We start from the raw sequence: 15,616 nt of genomic DNA, 5'->3' as shown, positions 1-15,616 counted from the left end.
AATGATTGCTCTAAGGAGCCTCTGCTATTCAGTTACCTTCACTCCTTGCTTCCATCATTCTTCAGCAATACCCAAGGCTGCCAACTAGCCAAAACAGACTCTCCCAGGCATTCAACATCAGCTTTTTCATTCCAGCTCATAATTCAGCATCAAGATGCCTGCCATCCTCATCAGGAGAAGAATCCACATCTTCCTCCATTGGGACTTTCAGCCAATTGACATTGATCATTTTTCTGAAGCCCCAACTTTCTCTTTATCTTCTTATCTTTCACTAAATCTTTAACTAATGCTGTCCAACATTGTCACATCTCTCTTTCGTTATCAAATCAAATCTGTTAAATCACAGTCAATAAAAATTGCTCATTTGAAAGTTCACATTCTTTTACTTGTGTTTAATAGGTAAATACACCAAAGCAATTATTTACCTTGGATAAATAATATAACCTCCCCAGACTTCAGACCTCTCATGGGTAAAATCAGGATGGTGTGGACTAAAATGAATGGATTTATTAAATGTGAGTGTGATGGTTAATTTTATGTGTCAACTTGGCTAGGCTATGGTGTCCAGCTATTTGGTCAACCAAGAACCAACCTGATTGTTACTGTGAGAGTATTTTGTAGGTGGATTTCAATCATTAGGCAGTTGATTGCATCAATGACAGACTACATCTACAATCAAAAAAAGAGATTGCTTTCTGCAGTGAAAGGAGTCTTCTGATTCAATCATTTGGAAGCCTTGATGTGAGAACTGAGGATTCCAGCAGTCAGAAAGATGAATTTCTATCTCTACTTCAGCCAGCCTGCTTCTTGTGCGGAACTCAAGGTCCCCTTCATTGGAGTTTCCAACTTGTTACCTGCCCTATAGAATTCAGACTTACCAATCCCCACAGTTGCATAAGTCAATTCCTACAATAAATCTCTTAATACTTATATACATATCCTGTCTTTTCTGTTTCTCTGGAGAACTCTGACTGATACAGTGAGATCCTTTCTTCAAATGCTATTGCATACCAATGTATAGAACAAAGTCCCCTAAATTGAGCTTCAGTCTGATGAAGTTTGGAATAGGATTCCAAAGCCATGCCCATTTTGAGTCCAGTCACACCTCCTTTAGGTGTCCCTGAGATATTTCTCACTCACAAGACTCTAAGACAATTTTTGAATTGTGACTGATAAATCCCTTTCTAGTTCTAATAACCAACAATTCTATTCAGAACAGTTATATAGTAAGAAAAGTTCAGTGGCAAGAAAACTGTAATATTGTTGAGTGCCAAATTTTGTTTTATCAAAATGCCCCATAAGCAGTATCTCATTCAATTACACCAATAATGCTTTTTTTTTAACCAATGATACTCAAAGAGTATAATTTGTTTAAGTTTATATATTTTCTAAGAGTGGTGGGATTCAAACCCTTTCTTCTTTCACTTTTGCACATTACCTCTAAACAAAATCTCCTGTTCCTCACAAACACAGTTAAATGAGGGTACGGAAATATCTTACTGCAATTTGAACTACATGTTAAAGGTAAGATGAACATATTTCCTGACTTTTTCTAGCTAGGTAAAAATGTTCACTAGCAGTTATTACTGAATAATTATATTCTCTTGCATATTTTATTCTGAAAGTGTTCAGTACTCTGAAAGTGTTCAGTCATTGTGGATATTTGTATCCACTTATCCAAGTGAAAAATAGAACAATAGGAAGTATGTTTGTGTAGAGCATTAAGAAATAATAATTTGTATTTATAGAGAAACAGAGAAGACAGCATTGTTAAATTTATAAAGTTAAAAGTTTTTAAAATGTATGCCTTTAAATGTATTAGCAAAACTGTGTTTACCAAAAAATATTATTTCAAAGAGTATATTTTTAATTCTTCTAACCCAGCCACTGTCATCAAGGCTACAGCATACATCAGATTCTAGCACTTGTAAAATCTTTCCAAAATTAACATGTGAAGATAAGCAAATATCTATTTTCTTATAATTAGGTGAATTCCATGTCCTTAGAGTACCTCTTATGCAAATTTAAATATCTCTGGTTAATCACAGAAATAGTATTAGTTGTGGATACCAGAGATCTGAACTCAAAAACTTGTTAAGATACTACATTACCATTCTCTGTTTATCAGCTTATAAAATCTTTCCTGACATTCTTTGCTCTTTTTCCTTTGGCAGATGTTCAGAGGTGAATTATGCAATTAGGAATCCAAAATTCCACTTCATCCAGATGCCTAATTTGCTAACTATTCACTTGTCGAAAACACATGTTTACTATCTAATACATAATGACTTCAGCTCAGAACAACTTCTGGTTTCCATTTTGTGAAATGATACTGGAAATCTGACAAATAACCTGGAAGGTTGTTTTTTGGTCCCATTTCCATGCAATTTATTAAATTTTTTAAATGCAGCAACATCTGGGGGCAGAAAACTTCCCAAAAAAATTTTAAGTTCCAAAATCGTTGTTCATTTTTCTTTTTAGAACCCATAGATAAATTTGTGGAATAATAATAAAACTTCATTTTGTCTCCAAATTTTGTTATAAGTTTAGCTGATCTTGAAAACAGCCACTCTACCCTATCCAGAAAGCTGATAAAAATATTAACCCTACTCTTAATAGTCATTATTGAATTTTTAAAGAAAATTTTGTTTACATGTTTTTCCTACCCCAACAGTTACCAACTCTGCCAAAGTAATTTCTTGTTCCAAATCAGCAGAATAAACACATAAGGATAACAAAAAGGCAAGACCCTTAAGACATCGATTTTTTCTTTTTTTATAAAATTCTATTACAGTGAGAAAATAGTCAAGAAGATAAAATTGAAGCTACCTTGTAAGGCACTTCATTAAGTCAAGGATTCTATTACACTTAGATCAATGATGACATAATGATGGACAGTGCATCTCTTTCATTTACATTAACAGTAAAGGTTATCAAATGGTGGTCTAGACATGGAGAGGGTTAGTTATTCCAACTAACTAGAGACTAACAGTTAACAATATTGCAGTTTTGTAACCCCAAATCTGTCTCAAAATACCCCAAAAATGAGGGAAATACAAGCTTCGGTTAACTGGTAACATCTACATTCATTCTCTCTTTGATTTTTACTTAACTCAAATAAGCAGTAACAGTGTTGTATCTGTCTGCCTGCCTCCAGGTTGGTCTCTATCTGTCTTTCTCTCTCTCTCTCCCTTTCTATCATATTGTGAGCTCAAGGATTCCTAATACCCATCATAAAGTCTGTCAAAGTAAGGAATATAAAAAAAAAAAAAGGAGGAGAAGGGAAGAGGGAGGGATGAGAGGGAAGAGAGAAAAGAAAGAGAAAGGAAGTTTAATTTTATACCACCTTTTGTTTCAATCCTACTAACCAAGGACCTCCCTGACTATGTGGTGACTTTGTGAATGAATGACGGGAAAAAAAAGTGAAGAAAACTGTACTTGGAAAAGCAGATGGATTCTAGTCCAAGCTTATTTCCAAGTAGGAACACTTGGGAACCCATCCAGAATCTCTGGATCTCATAAGTAAAATAAAGGAACAGAACTCACTGACATACAATTCTACTACTAATATTCTATGAAATTTTTACAAGAGGATACATATAGAGAGATGTTGGTTCTTTGAAAATTTTATGCATTCAGTGGATATAATCTGTTAATAAACCTTGGAAGGATGTCTGGACCATACCTTAATTGATTAGTGAGAGACGCAGTATTCATTATTACCTGCACAAATTAAGTATTCAGCAATGGCTAGCTCAAATTTGGCTTCTCCTTTTCTTTTATGAAGACATACTCCCTCGAGGGTTGACACTTCATTTGATAAGACTTTACACACACACATACGCACACTCACACACACAGTTAAATGAGGGTATTGAAACATCTTACTGCAATTTGAACTACATGTTATATGTAAGATGAACATATCTCCTGACTTTTTCTAGCTAGGTAAAAATGCTCACCTTACTCTTTACCGAAGATGAAAAAACATGAATTCAAAATATTGATAAATGGTTCTCTCACATTTTAAATCTTGTAATTCGAGCACTGCAGATCCAAAATAAAACACCTATTTAAGCACTCATCAATGCAGGTGTCCGTACGCCATGAGGCTGTGAGTAGCATTTAATTGGGAGCAGTATCAAGTAGTAAAGAAAATGAATGCTGTTGTTTCCACCTCCATCCCCCACTCCAATTTACTCAAATTTCAAAGCCACTTAAATACTTTAAGTCAGAATCAAAACATAACTGTAATGTTTCAAAATAGAGAGAATACAGAATGCTAGAAAACGAAGGAACCAGTAGGTAGGACAAGATACTCTGTTCATTTGTGCTTCTTCCTGGTGTTAAATATCATTTCCTCCGAAAGTCTCCCCAACTCCCTAAGACACAGGAACTGTTCCCTTCCTGTGGATTTGCTCCACAGTTAGTTCATACCACCAAGCTTTTAGCTTATTGCATAATTTTGAATATGCTTCCTTCTTCCACACTAAACTATGAGGTACTTAACAGTAAGGACTAAGTATTCACTAGCATAATGTCTATTTAGTACATACTAAGTTGTATCTATATGTAAATAAATGAATGCATAAATGAATGATTCAGTTGGAGGGAAACACAAATAATCCAAGTTGTAGAGCATAAACAGTATCAGGAAAGCATCAGGACTATAGCCAAGGTTAAGATAAAGGTATTTTATGTTTTCATGACTTGACTACCATCTTGACTACTCAGTCATTTCATATGCTTTCTATATAGAATTATGCCTAACTCTTAGGAAATTACATGAGTTACTTTTTTTTAATTTCTTTCTGTATAAACTCAAAACTCCAGATGCATAAAAGTGCCCATTTTAAAAATTGTATGCCTGTAAAACATATTTAAATTTTATTCATCTTATACCAAATGAACATAATATCTGCATAATTTCCACTGTTACACCAATTAAAAAATTTTTATAAAAACCTTTTAAAACCTGATTTTTTGGACCAATGCCAATCTTAGTAAGCTGTATTTAACTGAATTAATTTCAGTGAAGGTGCCCAGCAACTTTGCTACCTAAAGTTCAGGGGCTCCAGGTGAGCCACAAATGCAGCTTCAATCTTTAACCTCTGAGCACTTTTGTCTGCAAGTGAGTAATATGAATAGTTGTACTAGATGACCTCCCAGGGCTGTTCTGTACATGACGTTCTGTATTGGTGTGACTCCTCTTTCGGAATCTGAAGTCTGAACTTTGGAGTGATTTTAGTTCTTAAAACAACCATCAAGCAAAAGTAATCTTCCTTCCTGTCGGGGATTGAGTCATGTACCCCATAAAAAGTATGCTCAGTTCCCAACCCCAGGTGTGAACCCATTTGTAAATAGGACTTTTGAAGATGTTGTTAGTTAAGGTGTGCCCAAACTGAATGAGGGAGGATCTTAATCCAATGTGGCTGAAGTCCTTATAAGCAAAGAAAATTGGACATAGAAGAGAAGCCATGAGGCGCAGCCAGAAGCCAGAAGGCAAAGGGACTCGGAAGAGAAAGGAAAAGATATTGTACATTGTCATGTGACAGAAAAGCCAGGAAATCCAAAGACCGTTGGCCAGTGAAAAGATACTGATGCTGTGAGGAAGCAAGCCTTCTAGCATCTCAAACTATAAGCCAATAATTTCCTGTTGTTAAGCTAACCCATTTTAACAGAAAACTAAAACACTTTCCCATCCAAACCCCTCAGGTCTTCTTATGTTTATAACCTATCAGTAAGAATGCAGGAGTTAAAAAAAAAAAATAAATGACAGTGGTGGGGGGGGGTAGTTCTCATAGAACACTAATTATAGTAGAACCTGAAGCAGGACTCATGCTTAAACAAATAGGAACTCACATGCCAAAAAGCCAGACAGACTTTAGCATGGCCCCCATTATCCCCAATCCCTGATGCTCAAGGCCTTGTTTAATCAATTTTCTTTGATTATGGCTGGGACATCTGACTTGTTTCTAATCAGTATAATATGGCAACGGATATGGATAGGATGTGGAAGTCACTCTCATGAATATGTATATGTTATATAAGACTCTCTCTTTCTAGCAGACTGGCTCTAGGGCCTCTCTTCCTCATCAGCTATGAAGAATCAAGCTGCCATGAAGTAAATGGAATCTCACACGGCAGAGAACTTCTAGTAGCCTATAGTTGCTGAGAATGGCCACAGTCCTACAGCACAAGGAAATGAATTCTTCCAATAACCTGAGTTTAGAAGCAAATCCTTTCCCAGTTGCACTTCTGATAAGACCGCAGGCCTGGCCATCATCTGGATTGCAGCCAGGTGAGACCTGGATGCATTGAACCCAGTAAAGCTGTGCCTGGACTGAAACCATGAGATAGTAAATGAGGTGTGCTGTGTTAAGCCACTAAGTTTGTGGTAATTTATTATGCAGCAATAGATGACTAAGACAGCTTTGAAGGTAATTTTGGTCTTTTCATGCCTCCATTTTGTGTACAGTGTTCATTAGCGCCATGAAACTATGTAGTAAAAAGCATACTGATGTATTTTATCTACCCTAGAAAAACAATATTTAATTTCAAAAAAATTATAACAGTATATTCTCTCAGAAAATTGAAAAAAGCACACCTTAGAAAATAAATGAGGAACCTGTTCTCAAAGTAACAGACTAGTTTTTTGGCCATTCCCTACATCCAGTTAAGATCCAGTAATACTGATACTAACAAGTCACTTAACTTAAATTCATTCATTCATAATTAAATATGTAATATACTTCTGTTTTGTGGAATTTGCTGTGAAAGGTGCTTTGGGGACTATAGATATAAATATGACATGGTTACTGCCTTATGGAAAATTGCAACTTGCTTGCACTAAGTTTTCAGAATGTATGGTCAATGCGAAAGAGACTAAATTTGTTCATAATCCTTTGATCACAGTTTTAGAACAAAAGAAAATAAATGCATTGTATCAAGGTAAAATTGCTAGTATGAACCCATCAATACCACGTTTTTAAAAATTGGCCTCAGATAAATGACAATGGGAATAAAATTGAGTCTAACGGATGTATAACATTTCAAGTGGTTACATGGAAGAAAATATTCTGTGGGAAAAAAATAGTGATAACTTACAGGTAATAATCAGGGGCATATTCACAGAACAAATGATTTTGGCTTAAAAGTCATCATGGTTAATCAGAAAAAGCAAGAGCACAAGGCATCATGTCAATTCATAAATAATGAGGGTCTGAACTGTTATGAAATGGAATGAAGATCCAGACAGAAGAGAGAGACATTGTGGAAGAGGGCTCTGGGTGAATTGTTCCACTGACTGGATGAGACTATAGAGAGAAAACTGAAAATGACTCTGAAGTTTCAAACCTGGAGGAGAGAGAACAGAAGCATCATTGACAGAATTAGGAGATTTAAGAAGCAGGACTGGCTTGTGGGAGGAAAAAGTTTAGTTTGAGACATGTTGACTTTAAAGAGCTAATGAAAAGGGAAGTTTGAAGGGGAGACAGGAGGGGAGAATGAGGTCAAGGAGAGGTGGAAATGAGGAGACCTCTAAAACTGCTGTCTCGTTTGACTGTTGGGCTTGCAATGGGTAAAGAAGTAAGCTGGTAGAGAAAAGGTGTAGATAGTTACTACAAATAGCACCTTTTCAAGGTGGCAAAATTGGTCTTTTTTAGTGACTTTTTCAGGGTATGGCAATTGTCTTACTACAAGTCAAAAGAGGAGGTCTGATCTGAGTATTTACAAAATATGAAAAGAAATGGTTTATTAAAAGATTCCATAGAATTATATAAGCCAAGAATTAAAAACAAGAAAGCAACAAAATATGATTTTTTTATTTGGGCACACACGACCTTTGAAACACAGCAACTCCCTTGTCTTTTAGCGAAAACCAAAGGGAAAAAAAATCTATCCCTATTTTGAATACAATGTAGAGCCAGTGGATTTAAAATAGTGGATCATATGCATAGCCATGATATATGGAGGGATTGATGAAAGTTCAGAAAATCTGAATTATTTATAAATATATATGCATATTATGAATATTTAGATATAAAACATGAAGTTAATCTGAATATATATAGGTGTATACATATACATATAGTCTTTGGGAAATTTTATGATGTGCTTTCTATTTCTTAATACATCACCCTGAATTTAAAATGAAGCAATGACAGCTACATGGAGGATTATAACACCTATGCTTTCAGCTATGGGAAGCAAGTTATTTCTTGATGATGAGTGTTATGTCCAGACAAGCAGATAACACCGTGCTCTACTAGTCCTATAATTTGCATTTTGTTTTATAATATTTTCTTCTTTCTCGTGTTCTTTCCATTTTCAGAATATGTGTAGCATACAGTCTGGTGGGAATCAACTCCTATCCTTTTTCGCATCTTCCATAGCATTTAGCACAGTTCTATGCAGATGAGGTGCTCATAAATACTTATTAATTTATCAGTCCTTATTTATAAATTTGAAATGGTGTGCTAAGTGAGAAAATGGATGTAAACTAGCTGTCAAAGTGACTATTCATTAAATGCTGAAAAGAAATGTGGGAAATACAGAATGACAGAAAGTTTTGAAATGAAAAGAGAAAATTAGGAAGCCAGTTCTAAGCTTAGACTCTGTTGTGCAAAAATATAAAGCCTTAATGCTACCATAAAGCAAGTTATTTTTAAATAACTGAGTGCCTATGAGTTAGGCAATCCAAGAGCTTTTCAACAAAGCAAACATGAATTCCCCGGTGTCCAGAGCATATCACCTTAAATGTAAAGTGCTGTTCTCAGCTGTGACTCACAGCAAGATGCATATGCATGGTATAGCCTGTGTTACTTCACCTACTCATTCTATCTATCTATCTATCTATCTATCTATCTATCTATCTATCTATCTCTAGTTCTCTTTAGTTTGGAGGTATTATTGCCCTTTTACTTTTCTAGATTTTCCTGGTTCTTATGATATATATTTAAGGGAAAGGCAGAAGCCCAGTAAAGAAATACAGTTTTAATTTCTAGAGGCAACATTTCCTTAAAAAAATTATGTCATCAGAAGCAACTAAACTGATGGTATAACCCATACAGCAGATTGTTAGTTGTTTTCTAATATCCAGACTCTCTTTCTTTTATAGTAACAAAACTTCCAGATTTTTAGTTGGGCATATAACCTCTCAGAAAAAACCAACGCTAGTCCTTTGCAGTTGCTCATTGAACAATCCTATCAGTCACTTGAAATACAAATGTCATTAGCTATCATCAATTTGGGCTAATGAGATGCCTGTAGAAGTACAATTTGCAATTTCCAGGTCATGCCCATAAAAGAAAGTAGCATCCCAGTCTGCAGGTTCCTGGGTTTCTGCAGAGATGATTTCGGAAGCAAATAGCCTGTACCTTGCTGGGATTGCCTCTGTGTGCTCCTGAGTATGAGCATGATTGGCTGTGGTGCCCCTGCACATCTGCTTCTGCAGGAGATAAATTTTATTATTCAGCTGAGTCCGCAAGTTTGACCAGTGTTGGGGTGTGATTTGGAGTTGTTTCACTGTCGAGGTTTAGTTTATCAAAGTCAAAATGTCCCAGAAAATCCACGGAGGTTCTATAGTAGAGATAGATGCAAGGAGATGAAATGACATGAATCATTTGGGACTTGATTAAAGAAAAACTCACTTTACCCTATGTAGTGTTAGACCTGCACAGCTATGATTTGGGCATAGAGAATAATAATGCCACCAATGTCCAGGTCACCAAGGATGCTGCAGAAGCTATAAAGAAGAATAACATTGGTGCCAAGTGTGCTACCATCACCCCCGATGAGAAGAGGGTTGAAGAGTTCAAGTTGAAACAAATGTGGAAATCACCCAATGGCACCATCCAAAATATTCTGGATGGCACTGTCTTCAGGGAAGCTATTATCCACAAAAATATCCTTCAGCTTATGAGTGGATGAGTAAAACCCATCATCATAGGTTGACACGCTTTAGGGGTCAATACAGAACTACCAATTTTGTTGTTCCAAGACCTGGCAAAGTAGAGATGATCTATATGCTGAGTGATGGAGCCCAAGAGGTGACATACTTAATACGTAACTTTGAAGAGTGTGGTGGCATTGCCATGGGGACGTACAATCAGGATAAGTCCATTGAAGATTCTGCACACAGTTCTTTCCAGACAGCTCTTTGCATCTGAGCACCAGAACCACTATTGTGAAGAAATACACTGGGCGGTTGAAAGACATCTTTCAGGAGATATATGACAAAAAGTACAAATCCCAGCTTGAAGCCCAAAAGATCTGGTATGAACATAGGCTCACTGATAACATGGAGGCCCAAGCCATGAAATCAGCGGGAGGGTTTATCTGGGCCTGTAAAAAATTTGATGGTGATGTACAGATGGACTCCATGGTCCAAGGTCTTGGCTCTCTTGGCATAATGACCAGTGTGCTGATTTGTCCAGATGGCAAGACAGTAGAAGCAGAGGCTGCCCACAGGACTCTGACATGTCATTACCACATGCACCAGAAAGGATAAGAGACATCCACCAACCCCATCGCTTCCATTTTTGCCTGGACCAGAGGGTTAGCCCACAGAGCTAAGCTAAGCTTGATAACAACAAAGAGCTTGGGTAGTTTGCAAAGGCTTTGGAAGAAGTCTGTGTTGAGACTATCGAGGCTGGTTCCATGACCAAGAACTTGGCATCTTGCATTAAAGATTTACCCAACATGCAACATTCTGACTACCTGAATATATTTGAGTTCATGGAAAAACTTGGAGAAAACTTGAAAATAAAATTTGCTCAGGCCAAACTTTAAGGTCATACCTAAGCCTAGGATGCTAAGGTTTCTTTTTGGTAACTAAATCCACTGGTTTACATTTTTATGTATCTCAAGGATAAAGTAAAAAATCAATTTTGTAATTTGTTTAGAAACCAGAAGTTTATCTTTTCTATAAGTTTACAGTCTTCTTCTTATACCTACATTTATCACCACCTTCATGAATGTGACAGGGGACTTTATTTTATTTTCTAGTAGCAGCCTAGGAATAACATTTGTACTACTCTACCTTTTTCTCATGTTCAGAAATAAAGGACCAAAATCAAGGTGCCTGTTCTGAAAGGGTTAACTATAGCCACAGTATTGCTCCCTAAAATATGGGTGAAGTAGAAATTCACTCCCTTCCCTGCCTTGTTCCATTACAAGAGGTTGCACTGTATAGGAGGTGAACATGAACTGGAGCAAAGTGCATATGGGCAAGTAAAACATGTTGAAGACACTTTGCAGTCATTTTTGTAAAGAGCTCTTGCTGAATTTTTTGAAGATGCTGAACATTTTTGAGGCCACAGAAGAGTTTGGAATCCAGATACTTACTACCTGGAAATTCATCTTCTGTGTTTGTCCCCTCCTCCTTGTCTTCTGTAACCTGAGTATTATGCTATCCTCACTAGCATATTTCACCCAAGTGTGATAATACAATCTGTCCCTTTGGGCACTTCTGCTAGTCTGTTTCGCTTCTTTTATATTAATGTAATTTTTCAGAAGTTTATGTTTAATACTATTCTAGTCCTGCTCTTCATTTAAACTGTTAATTTTAATCAAAAATCAGTGCTAATATATGTTTAAAAAAAAAAAAAGGAAATAGCTTGCTTTTTTCCCCCTTTTCCATCATCTTGGACCACAGAGATGCAGCATACACACAAGGAGGGAGGAGCAACAAGAGAGAAGAATCTTTCCTGCTTGCTGACTTCTTGCAGCAGAGCCTCAATACCATTTCAGAATTTTATGAGAGAAGAATAACCCTCTATCTTGTGTATGGCAGTGTTACTTGGATCTTTGTCATCTTGCTTATCTTATGTCCTTATGATTCCAAAAAAAGCTTATATGTATATATGTATGTGTATGTATGTGTGTGTGTGTATATGTATATATTTACTATTGAGGAAACAGGAGGTTCTCTACCATTAACTTTTCCTAGACATCATGCTTGTTTTACATTTCTTTCAAACGGTGCAGTTGTACTTCGAAAAAGTGATTGCATTCAAGTAATCTCAGAGCTGGAAGAGTCTTTGTGTAACATTTAGGTGTAATTAATTGAAGTGTAATTAATTGAAGAGACAGTAGTCCCATGAGATATGAATAAAGGGCATCAAAGTCAAAAAAGTTTGGAAAATACCTAAAGTTAAAGTTAATTCCCTTCTTGAAGATTCATAAGGCAAGAATATAAGATGGTCCTGCAATAAAGAGACATGTTTAACTTTTTTATGCTAGCAATAGACCATAGAAACTTTTTTTAACTTAATATATTTTAATATCTTATATATCTCCTGATCTGTGAAACATTATTTGGGGAATTTTGAATCTCTAGATGATGCATAAATCCTCATGACATGTTCAACAAATGATTCCTTAATTTTTACTTGAATACCTTCTAATAACAAATTCATTACTTCAAAAATGGTCTGTTTGACCCACTTCTCACTTCTGAAAATAAAGAGATTAATATGGAAATAAATTAATTTTATTAAATATGTCCATGTTCACCTTTTGGGCCTCAGTCCCATTTGGCACTGTGTGTTAAGGATTATTGACCAGTTTAGTGATGGCATCTGCAAGCTCAATGAACTCATTTGGAAAAACCCATATACCTAATCTACCTAGAATTTCAAATTCCCTTAGGCAATATTTGATCAATTCTTTTCACTCTGACCAGTATTATATATGTCAGAAAGGAAGAGGGCAAGATAGCAAATTGAGTAAGTTTTGTTTTCACTCGATCTCTGATAACACAGCACATATCTATGTTTTATCTGATTATTTTCTGATAACCAATATGGGCAGTTTCATTATTTGCAATTTGACTGGAAACCCAAGAATCACAAACTAAAGAATTATATGACTAAAATGCACATTTAATTCCTCTCCACATCCGTTTTCCTAATCAATAATTGTTGCCTCAATACATGGTCATAAATCCATATGTGTATGAACCATATTAATTTTTCATTAATCATGATAAAGTATAGCCCACCAGACATTCAAAAATTATATTAAGCTACTAAAAATGGAAGAAATTACGATATAACCAACTTTATTCACATAAATATAAATAGTAATAAGCTTGGTGGTAGAAATTGGTTGACTATAAAATGAAAAATTGTTTACCAAGATTACTAATTTTTTTAAAATAGTAACTAAGATATTTGCATGATTAATTTCTTAATTGAATTGTTTTGAACAATTTGTGACGAAGTTACTTTCAATCAGATCATCTGCTAACCCTTCCATGAATTAACCAAATATAAAGTTAAGAGTTTAAAAATAAACTGCATTCAATAAGTTTAATCAAAATGATTTCAACCAAATCTCTTGGACTTCAACTAAGGGTAGCTCTCAGTATTAAGTTCCAAAAGTTTAATTAAATAGAATGAATAGTGATTCCCCTGAGCTCTGAATAATGTGTAAACTTTCGAATAGCCATCTGATGACTCCACATAGAGAGTTTGATTCTGAATACCAATATATTCATGAATAAATTAATAATGTCCTTATTTCTTTTCCCAATTACAATTTCAAATTCAATTTGTTACAATGCCTTGTCACATCAGTAAGATATTCATGGGCATTAATTCCATTTAAAACTGAAAAAGTCTTAGGCCATATTTGGCTCCTGAGCTGCCTACTGGAAACCTATGTTCAGACAAGGAGATGAGTATTTAACAGGGCTGGACTTAAGTTTGGCTTAAGCTTTATTATTAAACCCAAATCTTCTAATAGGATTGAATTTCAGACATGGCCTTGAGGAAGGTAAATACTCAAATGCCTACTTCAATGTCATTTCTGGCATCATTGAACTTGTGTGTGATTCATGATCATAGAATAGGTAAATTACCATAATTACTACGTAATCACATTAAGAACATAATTACATAAAGACAGCATGTCATCTGGATCCACTGTTAATATAAATATATGAAACTTAGAGAAAAAATTCCTTATGATTACCAATCAATTGAAGTATAAATGCAAATTTATTTTTTAAGAGTAAAATGCCACAGCAATTAACATTTTATAATGAAAGCTGTTAATTTTATGTTGAAAATGTTTTAAAATATCCAAAATGTTAGATAAATAGGGGAATACATTTATTTAATGAATATTAGGAAAAAGCACATTAGCTAGATAACTTTAGGAAGAACATATATCTTTTTTGAGCCAAAAGGTTTTATAAAATGTAAATAATATGAAGTAAAATAATAGGAATTATGTCATAATTCTGATCTCTGTAGAATTATTGAGTGTATAAGCATTTGATAAGATTACAAAATCTTTATTTCAAATTATTTTCAATCAAAATATAAAGAACACAAAACAAAACAGAAGAAAATTGAGAGAAAAATGTGATACCCCCAAAATGTCTTGCTCCACCACCTACTTTGGTGGATGGTGAGTACCTATTTCACATCACAAATATGCAGTAGAGGGCCTGCAGGAGCATTCTAGAAGATGACAGTGCAGAGAAATTATTATTCCTACATGACAATGTCAAACATTAAAATTTGAGTACTTTGCATTTTAATAATACAATTTAATAATAATTAAAGTTTTTTATACAACTTTAGATCTATTATCATACGTCAGAATTGCATTCTCTGATTGTGATATTTGGCTTTGTCCTTGGCAGTCTTTTTAACAGTGAGCCAGATATGTTTTCAGTGCACCTCTAGCAAGCATATAAGAATTTTGATATCTAAACAAACATTTTATTCATAGCAATCGACTCTCATCATCTTTTTCTAGTTTTTTTACTTTAAAAGTTTTGGAACTTGTTTTTGTTAAGAAAACTGTCTTTGTAGTCTGAGTTTGGCTTTGAACCGCTGAGAGACCTGCAACAACTGATTTAAATTCTTCGAGCCTTGATTTCCTTTAAGTCATAAATAATAACACCTGCTTTACAGTAGTGTAAGATTTAATAGGATCACATCTGTAAGGACCCTAGCTCAGAGCTTAGCATGTGCAAGATTGTCAACAATCGTTACTTACTCTTCTTCTTCTTCCCCTTACCCATACCTTTAATCTCTGGAATTGCTTTGCTGTCAGTTTATGGGACATACAGGAAATCAGAATAGTAGAAACAGAAAGTTGGAAATGGAAGAGGACTTTGACAACATCTACTTTATTGTTTTCAAACTTTTTTTAGCAGTGAAATCTTTCTTCAAAACAAAATCCCACGTGCAACCCCAATATATAAAACTGATCACATTAGAGCTGCTTTGAAGCAGAGATGGAGGACTTTGAATTCACTTGTTCCCCTTTCCCTTACTCAGAACATAGCAGTTTCCGAAACACTCACTCCTGCAAAATTCCAGGATATTATAAGTGAATGGGAAGAAAGGATGAGTACTTAAAAATATTCCTTTCCCTCAAATTGAGTATCCTTAAGCAGGTCACTTAACCTCTTTGAACTTCAGTTTCTTCATTTGAAAATCAGGAGTTTGGACTATTTCAAGTTTGGTGTGAAGAACCTCAAATCCTTCACCTTTCTCAGATCTCCCTGCCTATCCCTTGCATCCTCATCCCTGGGCTGTGATCTTCATTTTAGACCAGATTACTTGCTCAAACATTTTAGTTATGCTCTCACAAG

General features: G+C 35.2%; 1 protein-coding gene and 1 pseudogene across 2 annotated transcripts in view; one reads left to right on the top strand and one right to left on the bottom strand.

Moving 5' to 3' along the window:
- TAFA2 (TAFA chemokine like family member 2) overlaps window positions 1-15,616 on the bottom strand; it is a 490,256-nt gene that overhangs the window by 80,350 nt on the left and 394,290 nt on the right. The gene's annotated exons all lie outside the window — the stretch shown is intronic.
- On the top strand, window positions 9,555-10,791 carry LOC119543018 (annotated as a pseudogene).

Source organism: Choloepus didactylus, chromosome 8, assembly GCF_015220235.1.
Source record: "Choloepus didactylus isolate mChoDid1 chromosome 8, mChoDid1.pri, whole genome shotgun sequence".
NCBI lineage: Eukaryota > Metazoa > Chordata > Mammalia > Pilosa > Megalonychidae > Choloepus > Choloepus didactylus.
The sequence above is the reverse complement of the archived record's forward strand: the minus strand, read 5'-3'. Positions and strand labels throughout refer to the sequence as shown.